Here is a 6,400-nt window from a genome sequence, read left to right as displayed (position 1 = left end):
TAGCTTTTGGCGTCACAGATTTTCAATGTGACTTAATGAAAAAATACATAAGATGCAGGATTTATTAGAAATTCCAAGAGGGTTACTCAAGATGGAAAATTGGTGCCCATATTCCGTTTATTCCATGGGATTCCAATGTGTTTCTAATTATTCTAAATGTGTGATTCCCTTAATAATTCAATTCGGTATTCTGTGATTCTCAATTATTCCATCCTGTGATTCTGTTTATCTCAGATATCTTCGAATTTATCGAATTTCAGATGTTGCTAAATACGATCAAGATAATTTTTGAACGATAGGAAGAGCTACAATGTCGCTATAGAACAGAGGCCCAATTTTTGAAACTCTCACTCGCACCCGCGAGCTCTTTAGTGGCCGAGAGAAATCCACTCGCACACCCCGTAGATTCAAATCCTTCTGTAACGACTTCTTCATAACATAAAGTACTCGTTGCACGTACTCAAGAATTTCCGGGGTGTGCGAGTCAATTTCTCTCGGCCACTAAAGAGCTCGCGGGTGCGAGTGAGAATTTTTTTGAAACTCTCACTCGCACCCGCGAGCTCTTTAGTGGCCGAGAGAAATCCACTCGCACACCCCGTAGATTCAAATCCTTCTGTAACGACTTCTTCATAACATAAAGTACTCGTTGCACGTACTCAAGAATTTCCGGGGTGTGCGAGTCAATTTCTCTCGGCCACTAAAGAGCTCGCGGGTGCGAGTGAGAATTTCAAAAATTGGCCCTCAGGTTTAGGAAATATTTAGTTAGAAAGCGTTCCACATCATGCCTCAAAATAATCAAAATAGGGTTAGAATTTAATTTTTGAAAGAAAGTTTGTGAAACTCTAAAAAGACCATTATCAGTCCATTTTTGATCAAATCCCACCATTTTCTTCAACGAAAAGTATTAATTAAACGCTTTATTTTAAACATGTAAAAAATTTTTTTTTTTATCAGAATTTCCACTGGATTTTTTTGTGGAATGTTATGCGTCTGAATATAAGTTAATATAATCATAAACGACTTGATAATTAATTTATTGTGAACTTTCAACAGAAAGTTTGTCGAAATCTTCTTTTAAGGTGGTTTTAATCCATTTTCCTTAAAACATAAAAGCTAGTACTTATTTTTGGAAATCGATTTAATCTGATTAAGTGGTATCTGTATCACTTAAAATCATCAAAAATGGATTAAAATAAGTTTAATTCTGATTTTCAAGCATATAATGATAAAAGCTGATTTAATCTCTAAGAACATGGTTTTGGGATCCTCAAACTTATAAATGCAATTTCCTGGAACGGAAAGCTACACACTCAGACTCATAAAAACGCTTTTGTAACCCTTTGTCTAAATCCGACAAAATCTCTCAAATCGGCACAGTGATTTCCTCAAAAAACAGATCGTAATTGGATTCTCTTTTCCTTTTATTGATTTTTAATTAAGCTCAAGGCCATAACAATTCAGCTAATTTTTACAAATTTTTTAGGAAACTTTTGTTCTTTGCGTTCGAAAAAAAAACGATTTCTTTTGGGGATAGTTTTCCAATTTGAATCCTGTTTTGCTAAAATCCTAGCTGCATCCTTGCCTCTAAATAGATCCTCTTATCAATCCAAAATAATGGGCACCTCAATCTATACAAAATATTGAACTTGGGACAAAATTTAGCGCCTCACAATTCACAATTTTTTTCTTGGAATCCCAGGGGTCCCCCTTAACCTCATTTGCTGACTGGGTCTTTTATCTTGTATTCGACACGGGAGAAATCATATTTCTTTTCGAATGAGACATATGCTATGATTGTTGTTTTAGTTGAAAATGTCCAATTTTCTTTGGAAAATAAAAAAAAAACTCCATATAAATCTGTAATGTACTATGGGTTATCATTATCTATCGCGGAATATTGAGTAAGAATGATTTTGTGATTCCATTTGATTCCAGTGATTCTTCAAGGAATGTCATTTCAGATTCTATTAGAATCTTATGAGTGATTCCGTGGATTCTATAGATTCGAACGAAAAAATGTGTCGGTATTCCAAATTTGAGTAACCTTGGAAATTCCTGAAATTTGAAGTTAAAAATGAAAAAAAAATTAGTAAAATAATCTGTTTTTCCAATAAAAAAAACACTTAGGGTATTTAGATTAGTGCAAAATGGTGCAAAATCTAAAATCTACAAAATAAGGTAAGATGGAGTAACTTGGAATAATGTCTAATTTAAAAAAAATTGAGATTTTTTCAGAGTTTCAGTTGGTCAAAGAGAAAAAAGAAACCACGAAGAAGTTAGACTTTACAATCAAGAGTACTTTTTTTGGTTTTTCTATTTGCCTAACTGTTTTGCTTAATAGTTTGCCTAACTATTTCGCAGAACTGAATTATATTATAATTTTTTATAAAGAAGTTAAAAATTTGTGAAATGTTCCAAGAAACAAATGGAACCAATGCGGAACAAAACATATATACGCCAATACTATTTATATAAAAAAAATCGTCCGGATAAAAATTAAGTGACACATGTCAGGTATTTCAGAGGCTAGTGATATCAAATTTATTTCCATCGATTATGAAAAATAATTTGTGCTATGTAGTGTTTCTAGCTTTTGAACTTGAAGAAGCTCGTTATTATTTATATTAATGATGGATCTAATCCTAATGCCCAACGCACAATAACTTTTGTTTTGTAAACATGTCTTAGACATTTCAATGAGAGTGAGTGAGATATAAATCTAGTCATCTCGCTCATTCTCATGTGAAATTCTGAAAACATGTTTACAAACAAAAGTTATTGTGCGCTGGCCATAATTGCATATCCAAAAATAAAAAAAAATACAAAATCGTACGATGATTTTTTCAGATAATCCCTAAAAGATTTTTGAAGAAGCAAGGGAGATATGTAAGAAAAATTAAAGTTGTTCAAGTAGATCTATTCAAAATCATTTGATTTATAACATTGGTAGTGACAAGACAGATAATATGCGACTTCGCTCAGTCATTGTCCGATATTTCAAATATAGTAAGGTCCACGGAGTGTGAAGTTGTTGAAAATTTTTGTAAATGGAGTTTATGATTTTTTTGTACTTTTGCCACTTTTGCTAATATTGAAAAATATACAGAAAATTATACTTTTTTTTAAAATAATTTTTAAAGAATAATATCTACTTTCAAAGTTAATCACGAGTAACTAATTTGATGATTATGGAAGTTTTCATTTCTTATCTATATTAACGGGGTTTATATATTTTTTTATTATGGCGAAATTTGAACAATATTCTACAGAGAGACAAAAGTTTCTTTCAGAAGTACCATTTCATTAAGTATGGAAAATCTTGAATTCTTGGTTTAATTTTAGGATATTAAGTTTTATAAATGCGTCACTTGAGAATATGAAATGTTTGTGTAAAAGCGTAAACCCTTACAATCTCTATATTTATTATTCTATGTAGTAATAAGTAATGCTTGAATTTAAGTTTATTTAAATTACTTTATGTTTATAACTTCGAGTTATAAAATTATTTTTTTAAAACAATTACTGAAAATTAAAATTTGTAAATACAAGCACTCACACTTGGTTCTGCAGTATCCTCTGTCAAAGAGACTTTTGACAGCAAAAATTCGGATTTGGTTAAGCCAGCGGACTCCAACCACGTATTAATGGCATTAATGTGCTGGATGCTGAGGTCCAGAAGGGATGCGAGTACCATGTCCTCTGTTATTAGGTGAGATTCTTAACAATCTCACCTACTATAATCCTAACAAAATTACATGTCGTCCGATCGACCTCAAATTTGGCCAAAATGTGTTTCAGCACTTCCTGATCACGAATATATATGTGGCTATTTTACGTTCCCGGCCGGCCGGCCGGCCGGCCGCTCTTTGGAGCTTAATAGCTCCTAAACTAAAAAAGATATCGACTTGCGGTTTTCGGCAAAGGTTATATATCGGGTGAAAATTGCAACTTGGTGCATAGACCCCCCACCCCCCACCCCTCCTTCCGCCATTTTGAAGACCCCCCTTTTTTTGTTTTCTCAATAGCTCCGCCCCTATGGCATTCAGCGGACTCAAATTTTAGTATGTTATAGCTGTGCCTTAGAGCTTTCCATCAATACCAAACTTAAGGTCCCCCGACCCCCCTGACCCGAGCTATAAGGGTCCAAAAAAAATTTCTTAAAATGGCCATAACTCCAGTTCTAATTGTCAGAATTTAAAAAGTGAGGGCTTTTTGGAAAGCTCTCATGAAATGCCACTTCCCCTTCTAACATCGCAAGTTCATAAAGCCACCGCTAGAGGCGCTTTTTTTAAAAAGAAAATTTTTAAATCTTAAAAGTTAAATAACTCAAAAATTCCATTGTGCATCGGGCTGAAAATTTAGTATGTTGTAGCCGTTGATCATACCTATCACACAAAAGAAACCTTAAGTCGATCTAAAACCCCTGACCCGAGCTATAAGGGGTCAAAGTTCGAACATTGACCGGCCTCTATCTCCGGTTCTAATTAACATAGCGACCTAAATTTTACCTTTTTGGTTTCGTCTCGATGAGCACTTTCAGATGGAAGTTCAAAATGTCACCACAGGTGGCGCTGTGATAACGTCAAAATTCATCGAAATTCAAAGTCACTTTTCTCAAAAACGGCATTGTGCAAGTTAATGAAATTTTAGTATGTTGTAGTCCAGTCTAGGACGTTTCCAAAATGGTGCGTATGTGCGCTGTGGTTTCAATAGAACCGGAGATATGAGGGGTCAAAGTTCACAAAATTCAAAAAATCATATCTCCGGTCCTATGTGACCGATTTTGATGAATGAGGGCTTAAACGAAAGATCTCACCAAATGCTACAACTTTCTAGAATGTTTGAACTTCGTGGGACCAACACCAGGGGCGCCACAGTCGAAAAACCAATTTCAATATCACATAACCTCAATTATCTCGACTGTCGCTGAACAGATTTTGATGATTACTTCAACATAATTATAGAGCACATTTGTCTCTACATTTTGTCCATACATCATTTTCCGCTCAGACTACGCTATCACTCCGATTTTGCCGTTTAAATGTGAAAAAATTGATTTTTCCCATAATAACGCTTTGAAATCACTCAGATGCCAATTTGACTGCCTCTACTCCACCAAGACACTTAAAATAGGGTTTTAAATGGAAAGTCCCGCAAAATATAACAATTCTTTGATATAGTTGAAGTTCAACAAATGACTACTTGGGGCACTCTGGATGAAAAAACGAGTTAAGAAACAAAAAACCTCGCTTATCTTGGCTTCTGAGTAATCGATGAGTTCAAGTTCTACGGCAAAATTATAGAGAACATTCTGGTCTACATTTCACCCATATAACACTTTTCTGTCAGTTCATCCAAATCCTTGACATTTTGGTTCAAATACAAAACTTGTATAATTTCACGAATTTGGTTCAAGATAACTGAATGGCGTCTCCCTACTTCAGCATCAAATCGAATTTGCATGCACTCCGAGTTAGCTCACGTTAAGAATCTCACTTACATAAGCCGGTTAGGATTATCTGTCCCTTTTAAAACGCTTCTCCAAATTTTTTTTAATAAGGTCGCAAATTTTTGAGTTTGAGAAATTCTCCAAGCTTTAGTAAAATAAAGCAGAAAATGTAAAACCTGGTTACAGCCGATCAATAAAACATATTTAATTATATTAAAAATCACTCAATTTTTTACGCCTCGACACGATTAATAATAATAAATAATATCTTCTAACCTTGTGCGAATTTCCTCATAAACCAATAGCCCCAAATTAATTGTTGGATACTCCGATCTTTTCAGCAGATTTGTTGCCTTTACGAAAACCTCCAAAATCTTTTCGACCTCCTTCATATTCTCGACTTCCTCATAGTTTAATATTATATTATATTTTTTAAGTAGTTGAAACACGGGATTTTGACCTTTGATCTTCTCCTCCTTTATTCCTTGCCAATTTATTGCCAAAGGAATAAAGGAGGAGAAGATGAAAGGTCAAAATCCCGTGTTTCAACTTCTTAAAAACTATTTCATTGGCCGAAAATCATTATACATATTATATTATACTTCCCCAATTTCTCAAGATAGTTTTTATATAGATCTATAAGAAAACATAAACTAAATACACAATAGAAAATATAATTAAAACAAATTTTTTTTTAACTCACCTTCATGTTGTAAGTACCTCTTTATCATTGTATGAGTTGAGCTTCAACGTGTCGGCGTGCAGTTTTTAAGTGAAGTGTATCCGGTGGTGGAGCAAATTTCAATACTCGTGATTTTCTCACAAGGTCTGTCTTCTGTGTCTAGAGAATAATAATCGACAATTATTTTTGAACAAAAATCTAATTTACTATTTTACAGCATTAACTCTAAGAGCACTTGTGTTATATGTCAATTGAGAAAAAATTAAGTA

The sequence above is a fragment of the Phlebotomus papatasi genome, chromosome 2 (genome assembly GCF_024763615.1).
Source record: "Phlebotomus papatasi isolate M1 chromosome 2, Ppap_2.1, whole genome shotgun sequence".
NCBI lineage: Eukaryota > Metazoa > Arthropoda > Insecta > Diptera > Psychodidae > Phlebotomus > Phlebotomus papatasi.
The sequence above is the reverse complement of the archived record's forward strand: the minus strand, read 5'-3'. Positions refer to the sequence as shown.